This window comes from Hemiscyllium ocellatum, chromosome 1, assembly GCF_020745735.1.
Source record: "Hemiscyllium ocellatum isolate sHemOce1 chromosome 1, sHemOce1.pat.X.cur, whole genome shotgun sequence".
In the NCBI taxonomy this organism is placed as follows: Eukaryota; Metazoa; Chordata; class Chondrichthyes; order Orectolobiformes; family Hemiscylliidae; genus Hemiscyllium; species Hemiscyllium ocellatum.
The window spans coordinates 6,500,113-6,518,065 of record NC_083401.1 but is presented as its reverse complement, the minus strand read 5'-3'; the positions used below and the strand labels follow the sequence as shown (position 1 = coordinate 6,518,065).

At 44.6% G+C, this 17,953-nt stretch overlaps 1 long non-coding RNA gene across 1 annotated transcript; it reads right to left on the bottom strand.

The window, feature by feature from the left end:
• Positions 1–3,518: 3,518 nt before the first annotated feature.
• LOC132817448 (uncharacterized) lies at positions 3,519–15,904 on the bottom strand. The gene is made up of 4 exons (XR_009644883.1): positions 15,756–15,904; positions 15,004–15,213; positions 10,654–10,816; positions 3,519–3,731 (listed from the first exon to the last, which is right to left on the bottom strand). It is a non-coding gene; the product is annotated as an uncharacterized LOC132817448 (long non-coding RNA).
• Positions 15,905–17,953: the final 2,049 nt, after the last annotated feature.

Here is a 17,953-nt window from a genome sequence, read left to right as displayed (position 1 = left end):
ATACCCTCACACATTATATTGCATTTGCCAATTATTTGCCCTCTCAGCCAGTCTGTCCAAGTCACCCGACAGTCTCTTAGCATCCTCCTCACAGCATGCACTGCCACCCAGCTTAGTGTCATCTACAAAGTTGGAGATGTGCCATTCAATTCCTTCATCCAAATTGTTCATGTATATCGTGAACAGCTGGATCTGAGCATTGAACCCTGCAGTACCCCACCTATCAGTGCCTGCCACTCTGAAAAGGACCTGTTCTTTCAATTCCAATATTCTGCTTCCAAATTACCAGCCAGTTCTCTATCCAGATAAATACATTGCCTCTGATACTAAGAGCTTTAATTTTCCTCACTAATCTCTTGTGTGGAACCTTGTCAAAAGCCTTTTGGAAATCCAGATATACAAGATGCACTGATTCACTCTTGTCTCCTGGTCACATCCTCAGAAAATTATAGAAGATTTGACAAGCGTAATTTCCCTTTAGTGAATCCATGCAGATTAAGACTGATTCTGTCTCCACTTTCCAAATGCTCAGTTATTCCATTCCTAATGATTGACTCCAGCATGTTTCCCACCACCAATATCAAGTTAACTGGCCTATAATTCCCTGTTTTCTCTCTCCCTCCTTTTTTAAAGCGTAGATTACATTACCTATCCCTTATCTCTCCCCTTATTTTATTGTACCCTATCACTAACATGTCCCTGTTTCCTGTCCCAGTTGAATGTCTTTCTGTTCCGTAGTGATGTGCCCTGTTCACTCATTCTCTCATTTTGCCATTGTCGATTGGTGCACAGTCTTTGGGAGGGGCTATCATTCATTTGGATATAATGAAGTAGTGGTGGTAATGAGAAGTGACTGAAGAGCTCAGGTCACTCACCATAACAGGGAAGGTGATCATGGAGGACCCAGTGTCTAAGAACTGTGGAGCCCCAAACATTACATAACTGTTCTGTCTCCCTCTGACTTTCCTTCTCAGACCAAAAGAAGAGAAAGTGAAATCCTGGAAGAAAATGTGGTTGTGGCTTAGGAAACAGCAGAGCTTAGGCAGTGCACATCATCTTGACTAATAAAGATGGTAGGGAAGGTAGGAAAGCATGTGATGTGTGAGGCATGTAAAATACAGAAGGTTTCAGATCCACAAGACATCTAGGACAGTCACATTTGCATGAAATGTCAGAGGGTAGCCGTTGGCAAACAGCACGTGGCTGAATTTGAGCAATGTCTCTTCATTATGCACCATCCAAGTAGGAGAGAGGTTTCTATCATATCATGGTAGGCAGGCAAGGAGAAGGGTCAAAATGGCAGGAGAGTAGGTGACCCATTTTTTTGAAAGGAAAAGACACAGCAGATCCTAGAAACTAAGTAAAGATGACCTTGAAGATGTATAACAACATGAAATTTTAGATTCCTATTTAGAGAGCAGCATGACCTAGTTGGGGTAGGAATGCAAGGGAAAACACCAGTCCCATGGTGCCCAAGGCTATTTTGGGACAGGAGAGGAAGCTGGTGGGCACGTTAGAAAAGTAACAGTAGTGGGTAACCCCTTGGTTTCAGGGATAGAAAATGCAGTTTGCAACTGGGATCCCATAAGGTGTGTTGTCTCCAGGGTGCAAGGATTAGGATATAATGGAAAGGCTGGATAAACATTTGGAAAGGGATCATGAACAATGGCAGTGATTCAAGTGGAAACCAGCAATATAGGGAGGGCCAGCTTGGAGGGCTATCAGACTAAATGTCAGGAGTTAGGGAGCAGGGATATGATACTGTAGCATAAAAGAAACATGGATCAAGCCAGAACAGGACTGGAGGCTTAACATCCTGGGCTGTAGGATTTTCAGGAGAAACAACTTGAGTATAAGGGGTGGAGGTGTGGCAGACTTGGTCAAAGGGAATATAATAGCTCTTGAACGAGATGCAGTTCCTGAATTAGAATCTACGTGAAAGTGAAAACAAGAAGTGAGCAGTGACCTTGTTGGGTATGTGTTATAGACCTGATTTCACAGACAATAGGCTGCATTGGGTAAAAGATCAAATGTGGGGCACAGAACTAGGAAAATCCATACAATATGTGCAAGAGGACTTTCTGGAACTGTACAATTCCAGTCCAACCAGCGAGAAAATGGTGTTGGATCTCGTCATGGAAAATGAGTCAGGTCAATTGGAGAATGTCAGAAGGGGGGAGGTTTTGGGAAATAGTAATTATAATAAAATAATGTTCAATATCATATTGGAACAGGACAAAAATCAGTCAAGGATTCAGATCCCAGTCTGGAAGAGGATAGAGTCTAGGGATCTGAAAGTTGAACTGGTCCAGGTTGATTAGAAACACATTTGAATGGATATGACAGTGAATGAAAAGTGGGAGACTTTCAGAACAGGGTGTAAGGTAGGTCAGGAATATCAGCAGGAGCAAGTCATTCAGACCCTGAATTCTGCATTGCCATTCAGTGAGATCATGGCTGATGTGTGGCCTAATTTCATATGCTTGGATTAAGCCCTTATCCCTTCATAACATTGTTTAATAAATCTTTGTCAATCTCATTTCAGTTTAACAACTGAATTAGCATTGATCATCATTTGAGGAACTGAGATCTAAATCTTTACTACTGCTTGCATGTAGAAGTGCTTTCTAACAGCCCTCCTGAATGGCCTGACCCTAGTTTTTAAAATGTCCCCTAGGTTCTAGAATCTTCAACCAGTGGAAATAATCAAGGTTTGTGCGAAGATTTGTAGCTCGGGTGCTCGTTGTAGTGGTTCTGTTTTGCCGAGCTGGAAGTTTTTGTTGCAAACGCTTCGTCCCCTAGCTAGGCGACATCATCAGTGCTCTGGAGCCTCCTGCGAAGTGCTTCTTTGATGTTTCTTCCGGTATTTATAGTGGTCTGTCCTTGCCGCTTCCGGGTGTCAGTTTCAGCTGTCCGCTGTAGTGGTTGGTATATTGGGTCCAGGTCGATGTGTTTGTTGATGGAGTTTGTGGATGAATGCCATGCCTCTAGGAATTCCCTGGCTGTTCTCTATCTGGCTTGCCCTATGAAAGTAGTGTTTTCCCAGTCACGCTCAGACAACAACTCACTAGAACAAAGGACCCGATACCCAACATGAGCAAAACTAATGTAGTTTACAAAATACCATGCAAGGACTGCACAAAACACTATATAGGACAAACAGGAAGACAGCTAACAATCCGCATACATGAACACCAACTAGCCACGAAACGACACGACCAGCTATCCCTGGTAGCCACACACTCAGACAACAAGCAACATGAATTCGACTGGGAAAACACTACTATCATAGGGCAAGCCAGACAGAGAACAGCTGAATCAGGCCTCTCAGTATTCTGTAAGTTTTAATGAGATCCTCCATATCTTTCAAAACTCCATCAAGTTCAGATGGAATTAGTTGGAACATTGTAAATCATGTTCAGCAACAACTAACTGAATAACTGCACGATAAAATTCATAATTTGAATCATCATTTTTAACAAACAATTTGGGGTGAAATAGCTACTCAACAGGATAAGTATTTCTGATGTATTTATTCATTGGAAATTGCAGTCATTCAGAATAAATCTTATTTTATCCATTGAAATGCATCTGGTGTGCACCCTTCTCCCACGATTACAGCATTTTAATACAGTACATGGTGATACACATCAACATTTGAGCATCATGGGTGCACAGAACAATTTGTCTTGATTCATAAGATCCTGCAGTTGGCTGGAAGATTTCTGAAGCTGTCGAGAGAAGAAATAGTTTCAATCAATGGTCATTTGTTTTATTAATAAGAAGCTATCACCAAATTGATTTCCCCTTTGCTTTTCAGTGTTTTCCTGCTCCCTTGCTTTGAGAAGATAATCTGGAAAAGAATAAATGTGACATCTTCCAAGAAAGAGGGAAACACAGAGCAGTCAGGTACATGCCTAATTAGCTGAACATTTATAAAAAGGAAAATGCTGGAATGTATGAATGAGGAGATCACACTGAGATACACAATCCCACAAACCCTCAAAGACACCATCATGCCTCCCTCACACAGAGACACACCATTACACGCTCCCTCACACAGAGACACACCATTACACGCTCATTCACAGAGGGACACATGATTACACACTCTCTCACAGAGATGCGTGCTGTTACACAATCCCTCATACAGAGACACACCATTACACACTCATTCATAGAGAAAGATCCCGGTACACACACTGTCACAGAGAGGCACCCCATTACACACTCCCTCACACAGAGACAGGGAGTTGCACACTCCCTCACACAGAGAGACCCGCCATTACACACTCTCTCACAAAGAGACACCATTACAGACTCCCTCACACTGAGACACACTGTTACACACTACCTCACACAGAGAGATATGTCATTACAAACTCCTTCACAGAGACACACAGGGGCGGCACAGTGGTTCAGTGGTTAGCACTGAAGCCTCAAAGTACCAGGGACCATGATTCAATTCCATCCTCGGGCAACTGTCTTCATGGAATTTGCACATTCTTGCCGTGTCAGCATGGGTTTCCTCCGGGTGTTCCTCCGAGGGGAAGGGGGGAGAGGAACAGGGCAGTAGTCATTGGTGACTCCATAGTTAGGGGGACAGATAGGAGGTTCTGTGGGAATTAGATTAGACTTACAGTGTGGAAACAGGCCCTTCGGCCCAACAAGTCCACATCGACCCGCCGAAGCGCAACCCACCCATACCCCTACATTTACCCCTTACCTAACACTATGGGCAATTTAGCATGGCCAATTCACCTGACCCGCACATCTTTGTGACTGTGGGAGGAAACCGGAGCACCCGGAGGAAACCCACGCAGACACGGGGAGAACGTGCAAACTCCACACAGTCAGTCGCCTGAGTCGGGAATTGAACCCGGGTCTACAGGCGCTGTGAGGCAGCAGTGCTAACCACTGTGCCACCGTGCCGCCCACAAAGAATGAGAGAGACTCACGGTTAGTGTGTTGCCTCCCAGGTATCAGGGTTCGTGATGTCTCTGATCGTGTTTTTGGGATCCTTGAGGGGGAGGGGGAGGGGGAGGGGGAGGGGGAGCAGCCCCACGTCGTGGTCCACATAGACACCAACGGCATAGGTAGGAAAAGGGATGGGGATTTAAGGCAGACATTCAGAGAGCTAGGGTGGAAGGTTAGAGCGAGAATAAACAGAGTTGTTATCTCGGGTTTGTTGCTTGTGCCATGTGCTAGTGAGGGTGAGGAATAGAGAGAGAGAGAGAGAGAGAGAAGAGTTGAACATGCAGCTCCAGGGATGGTGCAGGTGGAAGGCTTCTGGATTGGGTTAATTGGGGGTCTTTCTGGGGTAGGTGGGACTCTACAAACAGGCTGGTCTACACCTGAACCACAGACATACCAACATGGGGGGTTATAAGAGATGGAATTTATAATCATCTAGAGATGAATAAGTGATTGGGGATTGTCTACACGGGTTTGTGAAGGATAGGTCATGCCTCACAAACCTTACTAGGTTCTGTGAGATGGTGACCAAACAGGTGGATGAGGGTAAAGCAGTTGATGTGGTGTATATGGATTTCAGTAAGGGGTTTGGAAAGGTTCCTCATGTTGGGCTATTGCAGAAAATACGGAGACACAGGATTGAGGGCAATTAAGTGGTTTAGATCATAAATTGGCTAGCTGGAAGAAGACAGGTTGATGGGAAATGTTCATCCTGGGGTTCAGTTACCAGTGGTGAACCGCAAGGATCTGTTTCAGGGCTACTGCTGTTTGTCGTTTTCACAAATGACCTAGATGATAATATTTCATCCTCACTGACACTCAACACTGGAGCCCCCAGGGGTGCATATTCAGCCCCTTACTGTACTCACTGTACACCCATGACTGTGTCGCCAAATACCAGACTAATGCCATTTACAAGTTTGCTGATGACACGACCATAGTCAGTCGAATCTCAGATGGCGATGAAACAGACTACAGACGGGAGGTGGAAGACCTGCAAAAATGATGCACTGAGAACAACCGAGCTCTCAATGCCAGTAAAACCAAGGAACTCATTATTGATGTTCGGAGGGATGTTACTCATGTCACCCTACACAACAGCACAGAGGTGGAACGGGTGGAGAGTGTCAAGCTCCTGGGAGTGGTCATCAACAACTAGCTTTCTTGGACTCTTCATGTGGATGCACTGGTTACAAAGGCCAACTTCATCTCTTCTTCCTCAGGCAGCTGAGGAGATTTGGCATGACGACAAATACCCTTGCCAACTTTTATAGGTGTGCCATCGAGAGCATTCTGTATCACTGCCTGGTACGGCAACTGTACCATTCAAGATCGGAGACGGTTACAGAGAGTGTGAACTTGGCCCGGACAGTCACAAAGGCCAACCTCCCATCTGTAGAATCCATCTACCAGGCCCACTGACAAGAAAGGCCGCCAGCGTTCTCAAAGCTCCATCCCACCCTGGCAATGTTTTTCTACAACCTCTACCATCGGGGAGAAGGTACAGAAGCCTGAACACACACACCAGCCGGTTTCACAACAGTTTCTACCCTACTGCTGTTAGAATACTGAATGGACTCACAAACTTTTAACATTCCCCTGTCCCTGTGTTTTTGTTTTTGCCGCTGTTTACCTACTAATTACTTATCTATGCTAATGAACGATGTGATCTTCCTGTATTGCTCACAAGAAGGGCTGAAGGGCTTATGCCCGAAACGTCGATTCTCTTGTTCCTTTAATGTTGCCTGACCTGCTGCGCTTTTCCAGCAACACATTTTAAGCTCTGATCTCCGGCATCTGCAGTCCTAATTTTCTCTGTATTGCTCACAAGACAAAGCTTTTCACTGTGCCTTGGTGCACATGACAATAAATTCACTTCAATGAGGGCCTAGAAGGATGGGTTAGCAAATTTGCAGGTGACATTCAGGTCGGTGGAGGTGTGAATAGTGCTGAAGGATGTTGTAGGTTACAGAGGGACATAGATAAGCTGTAGAGCTGGACTGAGAGGTGGCAAATGGGGTTTAATGTGGGAAAGTGTGAGGTGATTCACTTTGGAAGGAGCAACAGGAATACAGAGTACTGGGCTAATGATAAGATTCTTGGTCATGTAAATGAGCAGAGAGATTAGATTCCCTATAGAAACAGGCCCTTTGGCACAACAAGGCCACACCAACCCTCCAAAGAGTAACCTACCCAGACCCATTCCCCTAACCTATATTTACCCCTGACTAATGCACCCAATACTATGGTCAATTTAGCATCCTTTGGTCTGTGGGAGGAAACCAGAGCACTTGGAGGAAGCCCATGCAGGGAGAGTGAGAACATGCAAGCTCCACACAGACAGTCGCCTGAGGGAGGAATTGAACCTGGGACCCTGTTGCTGTGAGGCAGCAGTGTCAACCACTGAGCAACCGTGCCACCCCAGAGCTTTGTATCCATGCACATAGATCCCTGAAAGTTGCCATCCAGGTTGACAGGGTTGCTAAGAAGGTGTACTGTGTGTTCGCTTTTTTTAGTAGAGGGATTGAGTTTCGGAGCCATGAGGTTATGCTACAGCTGGACAAAACTCTAGTGCAGCTGCACTTGGAGTATTATGTACAGTTCTGGTCACCGCATTATAGGAAGGATGTGGCAGCATTGGAAAGGGGTCAGAGGAGATTTACTTGGATGTTGCCTGGTATAGAGGGAAGGTCTTATATGGAATGGCTGAGGGTCTTGAGGCTGTTTTTATTAGAGAGAAGAAGGTTGAGAGGTGACTTAATTGAGCCATATAAGATAATCAGAGGGTTAGATAGGGTGGACAGTGAGACCCTCTTTCCTTGGCTAGTATGAGGGTACATAGCTTTAAATTGAGGGGTGATAGATATAGGAAAGATGTCAGAGGTATTGTCTTGACTCAAAGTAATAGGGGAATGGGATTCCAGCATCTGCAGTCATTGTTTTTATCGAGTTGATTTTAACCCTACTGCGAATCCTCTTCCAAGGATGCCTGCCTTGAAGAAGTTTTCCTCCTCTCTCTCTCTACAAGAATCTCAGGGAGTTCCTCTCCCACTGCAACTCCCAGGTCATTTCCTCTGCCCTGAAGCTCTCCTTTCCCCACTCCCACCCTCCTCTAGCTTATCTCTCCACGCTTCAGGCTCCCTGCCTTTATTCCTGATGAAAGGCTTTTGCCCGAAACGTCGATTTCGCTGCTCGTTGGATGCTGCCTGAACTGCTGTGCTCTTCCAGCATCACTAATCCAGAATCTGGTTTCCAGCATCTGCAGTCATTGTTTTTACCAAATGGAATGTCCTGCCTGCAACAGTAGTAGACTCGTCAACTTTAAGGGCATTTAAATGGTCATTGGATAAACATATGGATGAAAATAGAATACTCTGGTTAGATGGGCTTCAGATTGGTTTCATAGGTCGGCGCAACATCGAGGGCGGATGCGTCTGTACTGGGCTGTAATGTTCTATGATCTATGACTGATCGATCTGGTTGAGTCCTGAAGGACATAGCTTCTGGATTCATCTGCAGCAGATGGAGAGGGAACTAATGAGAGGGAAAAGCATACTGAGCAATTCTTAACTTCATCCTTCCCAATCTGCCAGCTGCAGAAGTATCTGTCCATGACAGGAGTGGTAAGACTGACCACCACAGAGTCTTTGTGGAGACAAACTCCATCGTATTGTGTGGCACTACCACCCCATGATAAATAGGACAGCCTTCAAAAAGATCTAGCAGCTAAAGACTGGGCATCAATGAGGTGCTGTGGGCCATCAACAGCAGCTGAACTGTACTCCAACACAATCTGTAACCTCATGGTCTGGAATATCCCCTACTTAATCATGACCATCACGCCCGGGCATCAACCCTGGTTCAATGGAGAGTGCAGGAGAGCATTTCAGGAGCAGCATCATGCTCAGCTGAAGATGAGATGTCAATCTGGTGAAGGCACCAACAGAACTACTTACATGGCAAACAGCAGAAGCAGCAAATAATAGACGCAACGGAGCAGTCCCATAACCAATGGATCAGATCCCAGCTCTGTAGTTCTGCCACATTCAGTTGTGGACAATTAAACAACTCATTGGAGGGGAGGGCTCCTCAAACATTTCCATTCTCAATGATAGACAAAGCACATCATGAGCAAAAGGCTGAAGTATTTCCAGGAATCTTCAGGCAGAAGTGCCATGTGGAGGTGCCTCCTCCAGTTGGCATCAGAACCACAGATGCCAATCTTTCAGCCAATTCAATTCACTCCAATTGATATCAAAAAACAATTGGAGACACTTGATACTGAAAAGGCGACTGGCTCGAACAACATCCTGGTGATAGGATTGAAGACTTGTACTTCAGAACTTGCTGCTCCTTTCACCAGCTGTTCCAGTACAGTTACAACACTGGCATCTGTGCTGCAATGTGGAAAATTGCCCAGATATGTTCTGTACATAAAATGCAGGACAAATCCAACCCTGCCAATTACTGTCCCATCGGTCTGTTCTCCATCATCAGTAAAGTGATGGAAGTTGTCATCAACAGAGCTATCAAACATTACCTGCTCAGCAATTACCTGCTCAGTGACGCCCAGTGTGGGTTCCCCCAGGGTCACTCAGCTCCTGACCTCATTACAGCCTTGGGTCAAACATGGACAAAACAGCTGAATTCCAGAGGAATTCCTTCACAATTCAAGACAATAATGCAGAAACTTAATATCAATATGCCATCCTTGTGAGTATATCAATGTAAAGTTTTTGTCAAAGATATCATCCTTTTGTTCCTTATTGCCCAATAATGTCCCTGCTACCGATGTGAGAGTCACCAGCCAATAATTCCTTGGATTATCCCTGTGACTGTTCTTGACTATTCTCCAGTCTTTTGGAACTTCCCCTGTGGTGAAAGAGGACACAAAAATCTCTGTCAAGGCTTCCTCCCACGTCCGTTACAGTATCCTGGGATTGATTCCTTCAGGTCCTGGGGACTTAACTGTATTGATGTTTTTCAACACAACTCCTTCTCCATTTTAATATCCACAGCCCCAGAAAGTGAACAGATCTCCCCATAATCTTACCATCATCCATGTCCTGCTCCTCGGTGAATACCGATGTGAAGTACTGATTAAGAAGCCACCCAATTCCTCCAGCTCCACACATAAATTCTGTCTTTTCTCCTGATTTGGAAATGCCGTTGTTGTACTGGGGTGTACAAAGTTACAAATCACACAACACCAGGTTATAGCCACTTCCAAACCACCTGACGAAGGAACATCGTTCCGAAAGCTAGTGCTTCCAATTAAACCAGTTGGACCATAACCTGGTGTGGTGTGATTTGTAACTTTGTCTTTTGTCCTTGAATAGAACTATCTTTTCCCTTGTTACCCTCTTTCTACCAATACATATGTAACATGCCTTGGGATTCTCCTTAGCCCGATTTGCCAAGGTCATTTCATGACCCCTTTTATCCCTCTTATTGCTTGTTTAAATTGATTCCTGCTTCCTTTATTTTCCTCAAGGGCCTTATCAGATTTTAGTTTTCTAAACCCCATCTGCTTCCTTTATCTTTGACTAATGCTTGCAGCTACTTTTGTTATCAGCCTATTCCAGGCACATTTCTAACCTGATCACTAGTAACTCAGTGTTAGGTTTTACTGAGGATGAAAGAAAGTGCTGAGGCTTCATTTTGCTTGTTGATTCTTACCTTGGACAGCCACCATTTCTTTAACTTGCTCGAGATCTTGCACTTGCAATCTTGGCTTTCTTCATAAATACCTTCGTGAGGAAATAGGCTAATACCGGAACCATTAAAGCTGGTGCCATGATCGTAACACTCAGGACAGCTGGCTTAGGTATACTTCCTGGAACTGAGGAATAATGGGTCAGATTACAATTAACAGAACTGAAGTGTCGAGTTGGCTGAGCCTGAAAGAACATTGCTGTAAGAGTATGTCTGTGTCTTTTGTGGGAGGGTGGATAAAACTAGAGGAAATCATTTACTTACCATCATACTCACAATTCAATCTGTTGCATGTGTGTTGGTCCGTGATAGTTGTGATATCAGCTAGAGTGACCACCCCATAGTCCTTGTGGAGATGGGGCCATCAGAAATAGCAACAGGAGTAGGTTGCTTCCTCTTCGAAACTGTTCCATTATTCAATAGGGTCATGATGTGGAGGTGTCGGTGTTGGATTGGGTTGGACAAATCCCAAGCTTTCAGACGTCACCTGATGAAGGAGTAGTGCTCTGAGAGCTTGTGATTTCTGTTGGACTATAATCTGGTGTCACGTGACTTCTGACAGCAGGATCATGCCTGATCTGACACTTCTCACATCCATTTCCCTGTCCTTTTCCTGTAACCCTAGATTCCCAACTGGTCACAAATCTATCCATCTCTGCCTTCCAAATGTACCAAAGGTCTCTGCTCCCACAACTCTCTGTGGGAAGGAGATCAAAAAACTCTCAAACCATCTGAGAAAAGAAATTCCTCCTCATTTCAGGGTTAAATTAGCAACCCTTAAATCTCCCTCTGGTCCTGTTCGTACTGTTACCAGGGATAGGAGGTCCCTTGAAAACCAGGTTTCGTGGTCCCTATGAAATTGAGAAAAAGTTGAGTCAGGTGAACTATCTCAGAAAGATGGCAGATAGAAAACGAAGGTATGTCATGTGAACATGTTGAAACCGTGTTATACTGGAGAGAAAGAACTGGAGAAACAGTTAGTTACTGCCCCACAGAGTAAACCAAACCAAACCTTGAAATGGGACAACTGGCCACTCCCTTTTCATTGTACAAGTGTTGCTTTTTTAAACTTAAAAGCGTCCTCAATGAGAAAAGCCCAGACATATCAGAACCTCTGCCTTTATGCCCCCTTTGAAAAAAACTAAGGACAACATAACTTGTTAAAGGAGCAGCATCGTTACAATTGAATCCATTGCTTCAGCCCTCATCACCAATTCCTTCCAGCCACCTTCTGACTGCCTTGGACTGAACCAAACTTTGATGCTCTGTTTGAGCCTGAACGGAATTTCTGGCCCAACATTCCTTTTAGATTGAAGACTGCTGTCTTTCACCTCTGTCAAGTGACCTGTCTCTGACCGTGCCTCACCCCATACACTGCTGAATCTCCATCCATAGCTACTCCAATGTTTTCCTGGCCCAACTCCCATTTTTGCCCTCTGAAAACAAGAATTTATCTAGATCTCTCCTCCCCATATCCTCACACCCATCCAATGCTATTCACTTCTCAACCTTCTGCTCATCGGTCTGTGCAGGTTCTCAGGTTGACAACACTCATTTCATAACTTTCCTTCCTGTTTGCAAAATGATTTCTGGTCCCAGCCCTCCTTATCTCATTTCTTTCAGGTCAGTGGAAGCTGCGGAGTTTGGGAGCTGTTGCCTTTTATTTGATTAGAACAGTAAATGGTGAACTTGGAGTGAGGCCTGAAATAACTCCACAGAGGCTGAGATCCCATCGGGAATTCACCGCACATTTCCACAGGCTACTTCCTGACACTGGGCCAGATTCCTCAGAGCCAGGTCTCAGTAGGGGCAGAACTCGCGACCTTTCTGGGTTTTTTTTCACTCCTATTTTTTGCTTATCCCCACACTGCTGCCGAACCGTGGTAGTGCTTATTTTCCCCCAGTACAGATGTGAGACACAGAGAAAGGCATAAGGTGCACAAATCTTTATACAGTTTCCACTATCAGGAAGAAAAGACACACCGAAGTGGCCAGTGACAAGCAGTGCCGCCTTCCTGTTGATAACTCGTGGCTCAGTGGGAATCATTCCCACTGGGACATAGGTTTGCATATCCTGCAATAGGCCTGTCCAATTCAGCTTCCAGTTGACAGTATGGATAGGCCACAATATCTGCATAAAGGTGGATAAATCCCCAGGACCTGATCAGGTATACCCTAGAACTCTGTGGGAAACTAGAGAAGTGATTGCTGGGCCTCTTGCTGAGATACTTATATCATCGATAGTCACAGGAAGACTGGAGGTTGGCAAACGTGGTGCCACTGTTTAAGAAGGGTGGTAAAGACAAGCCAGGGAACTATAGACCAGTGAACCTGGCCTCGGTGGTGGGCAAATTGTTGGAGGGAATCCTGAGGGACAGGATGTACCTGTATTTGGAAAGGCAAGGACTGATTAGGGATAGTCAACATGACTTTGTGCGTGGGAAATCGTGTCTCACAAACTTGATTAAGTTTCTTGAGGAAGTAACAAAGATGTTTGATGAGAGCAGAGCGGTCAATGTGATCTATATGGACTTCAGTAAGGCATTCAACAAGGTTCCCCATGGGAGACTGATTAGCAAGGTTAGATCTCACTGAATACAGGGAGAACTAGCCATTTGGATACAGAACTGGCTCAAAGGTGGTGGTGAAGGGCTGTTTTTCAGACTGGAGGCCTGTGACCAGTGGAGTGCCACAAGGATCGGTGCTGGGTCCTCTACTTCTTGTCATTTACATAAATGATTTGGATGTGAGCATAAGAGGTATAGTTGGTAAGTTTGTAGATGACACCAAAATTGGAGGTGCAGTGGACAGCGAAGAGGGTTACCTCAGGTGACAACGGGATCTTGACCAGATGGGCCAATAGGCTGAGAATTGAAAGATGGAATTTAATTCAGATAAATGTGAGATGCTGCATTTTTGGAAAGCAAATCTTAGCAGGACATATACACTTAATGGTAAGGTCCTAGGGAGTGTTGCTGAACAAAGAGACCTTGGAGTGCAGGGTCACAGCTCCTTGAAAGTGGAGTCACAGGTAGATAGGATAGTGAAGAAGGCGTTTGGTATGCTTTCCTTTATTGGTCAGAATATTGAGTACAGGAGTTGGGAGGTCATGTTGCAGCTGTACAGGACATTGGTTAGGCCACTGTTGGAATATTGCATGCAATTCTGGTCTCTTTCCTATTGGAAAGATGCTGCGAAACTTGAGAGGGTTCAGAAAAGATTTAGAAGGATGTTAGAAGGATGTTGTCAGGGTTGTAGGATTTGGGCTACAGGGAGAGGCTGGACAGGCTGGGGCTGTTTTCCCTGGAGCATCGGAGGCTGAGGGTTGACCTTATAGCGGTTTACAAAATTATGAGCAGCATGGATAGGGTAAATAGGTAAAGTCTTTTTCCCTGGGGTCGGTGAGTCCAGAACTAGAGCCATAGGTTTAGGGTGAGAGGGGAAAGATATAAAAAAGATCTACGGGCAGCTTTTTCACACAGAGGGTGGTACGTGTATGGAATGAGTTGCCAGAGGATGTGGTGGAGGCTGGTACAATTACAATTTAAGAGGCATTTGGATGGATGTATGAATAGGAAGGGTTTGGAGGGATATGGGCTGGGTGCTGGCAGGTGGGACTAGATTGGGTTGGGATATCTGGTCGGCATGGACAGGTTGTTTCCATGCTGTACATCTCTTTGACTCTATGACTCTATATCCTCTTGTCCACAACATTCTGTAGTCAGTGCACTCACATAAAGCAAAAAGTCAGCATCTGTAACATCTGGACCATTGGTTAACCCTGCAGAGCTACAGGATTTTCTACTTTCACTACACACCCTGCATTGCTGACTTTCCTGTTTATATCTGTCAGCCAGGGCTCTGTGTTTGGACCAGATTAGCTGCCACAATCAGGGAACCCTTATTCTATGCTGTCCACCCAGCTGACTGCGTTACAGTCACTACCACCAAGCTGACCATGTTATAGTCACCAAAACGTCAATGCTGAGGGAGGTTTTTCCATACAGAAATACTGAGGTGCACAATCAGAACTGATTTAACCGATTGTGAAAAATGATTGGTATGGTGCAGCAACCTGAGTTTGAGGACACATACTGGTGAGGAACACAGAAAGAAAACACTAAGAAAAGTGACCAAAAGCATCAGCACAATAAAAAACTGAAAAGATTACCTTTGACTGTTCTAGTCATAGGCCCACTGTCAATGCTGCCACCTGGACCCTTGGTTTTACAAAATGGAGGAGCCCAGCCAACATCACAGTGACAGTTACCTCTGTTGTTGCAAACCTGAAACAATGAAAGATTTTAAAATCACCTGGAAAATGGTGTCCAGTGTAAATCCAAATATAAACTGCAGTCATATCTATAGTTGTCAGAGCACAGTCTGCAGAACTGCAGATTCCTTCAGGCAAGCCACTGGCTAACATCCACCCGCTATAATCATCCACTGTGAACATTGTTCATGGGAGAATGCATGCTTTCATAAACAGGGGTAAAATGTGGCTGTTTCATGCAGGTGGGAACTCTGCAGACAAAAACAGAAAAATTGCATTTTTCACCATCAGCATTTGTAGGTAAGGTTGATGCTGTAATAATATGAGATTTTTCTTTCATAAAAGTCTGTACAATGTGTTAGTGTGCTGGGAAATTAAAAGACAGAACCAAGTGAGAAGTAAATGGAAATAATCCAGACTAAGGTTGTCAGATTCACGTGTAAAAGCTTGTGGATGGTTGTATTTATAGAAGCAAAAACGTGATGTACTTTTAAAGGACATGCTGAAGATGTTATCGCCCTGTTATAGCATGTCTGTGAATGGTATGAAGATCTCACAAGGTCATAGAGTTATGCAGCTTCGAAACAGATCCTTCAGTCCAGTCACTCCACACTGACCGTAGTCCCACACTAAACTAGTCCCACATACCTGCATTTAACCTGTACCACTCTAAACCTTTCCTACTCCTGAACTTGTCAGAATCTTTTATTAAAATATTGTAACTACCTGCATCCACCATTTCTTCTCATAGTTAAATTCACAGACAATCCACCCTCTGTGTGAAAAAACCTACCTCTCAGGTCCCAAAAAAGATGTTTCTCCTTTCACCTTAAAAATATGCCCTCTGGTTTTCAACTCCACCACCTGAGGGAAAAGACATTTGCTGTTCAGCATATCTATACTCCTTATGATTTTATCAATCTTGATAAGGTCGCCCTTCAACCTCTTATGCTCCAGTGAAAGAAGTCCCAGCCCATCCAGCCTCTCCTTATAACACAAATCTTAGGCTGTATGCCTCTATTTATAAATGCAATGATCCAATAACCCTTCTTTACAACTCTTTCAACTTGCCTGGCAACCTTCAGAGAATCAGACACGTGAACCTTGAGGTCCCTCTGCTCCTGCACTCCCCTCAAAGTTGTAACATTGAGCCTGGATTGACTTGCTGCACTCTCTGCCAGGTGTCTGCACATTTGGCCAACTTGTCAGTGTCCCTCTGCAGTCACTCAGCAACATCCTCACAATTCACTATTCTCCTGAGCTTGGTGCCATCTCTCGATGTCAAGATTCTTTCCTCAACGCCATCTCTGAATTGTTTTCATAAATCAGAAGAAGCAAATGTCCCAACACCGATCCCTCAGGAACACTATTTTCAACTACATTCTAATCTGAGAAATGACCATCTCCATCTAACCTCTGTTTCCAATCAAACAAAAACTCAGAAATTGCTGGAAAAACTCAACAGGTCTGACAGGTGTGGCACCGTATCAAAATGCATAATACGACTGAGCAGGGTCAGTATGGCTTCATGAAGGGAAAACTCTGCCTGACAAAGTAACAAGAATTTGTGGCAAAATTAACAGGCAGCATAAATAAAAGTGAAGCAATGGATGTAATAAATTCAGATTTTCAGACAGCATGTAATAAGGTAGCCCACATTAGGCTACTTAATAAGAGAACTGTGCATTGTATTAGAGGCAGTATAATGGCAGAATAGAAGATTAGCTATGTAACAGAAGACCGACAGACCCTTCATGAGGTTGTGCTGATTCATTCACCAGATTATATATTTCTAAATTGTCTACTATGACACTCTTAATTTTCTAATTTTATTTCCCCAGCCCTTTCTCTGCGAGGGGCCCGTGATCACTTTGGTTTCTCTTTCCATTGTTATCTATTCATAGAAGCTCTTATTGTCAGTCTTGATATTACTTGTAAATGTTGGTGAGTGTCTACCTACACCAGATGGACTTCAATGGTTCAATGGTGTGCTTTTCCAGCACCATACTTTTTGACTCTGATGTCTAGCATCCGCAGTCCTCACTTTCTCCTTGTTTTTCTCATGGCAGAGGAGTTTGAGGGGACATGATGTTATTCCCTTTCCCTCTCCTGTTGGTCACCCAGGTCCTCTTATCCTGTACCTTAGGTGTGACTGCCTCCCTACAACTCCTCTCTATCACCCAGTCAGCCTCCTGAATGATCCAAAGTTCATCCAGTTCCAGCTCCAGTTCCCTAATGCGGTCTGTAAGGAGCTGGAGTTGGGGGCACTTCTCCCAGGTGAAGTCAACAGGGACACCATTGTGACCCTTAACCCCCACATTCTGCAAGAGGAATATGTAACTGTCCTAGCCTCTATCCCCTCTGCTCTAAATTGCCAAGAGGGATAAAAAAAAACCTTACTTTACCAACCCTCCATACACTTTTGTTTTGGGTAGAGGAGGATGTAGGGTCTCACATTCAGCCACAGCCCAAAGATATCAGCTCACATACCCAGCAGTCCCTGCATCCACATCCACTCCTGCTGAGCCTTTGCTCTGCCTATTCATGATGTAAATATTGAATAGGACAATTTACCTTCCCGGCAGTCCCCTGGTCTGCATTCTCACTGCTCCCACTGCTGCTGCAAATGGTGAGCCTGTCGACCGGTCCCTTAAGGTAGTTGGGTAGTGGGTAGATGAAGTGTTTAAGAAGACCATGGTATGCTTGCCATCATTAGTCGAAGCATAGAATTTAAGAAAAGAGTGATGATGCTGGAAAGATATCAAATAATGGTGAAGCTACAGCTGGAGTATTGTGTGTTGTTCTGGAATCCACATTATTGGAGGGACATGGTTGTGCTGGAGAGAAAGCAAAGAAAATTTACAAGAATGTTGCCTGGGCTGGTGTGTGTTAGTTAGGGGTGGACAGTCTGGAGTTGTTTTTTCTGGAGCAGAGGACACTGAGGGGGACATGATTGAGATATATAAAATTATGAGGGGCATAGACAGAGTT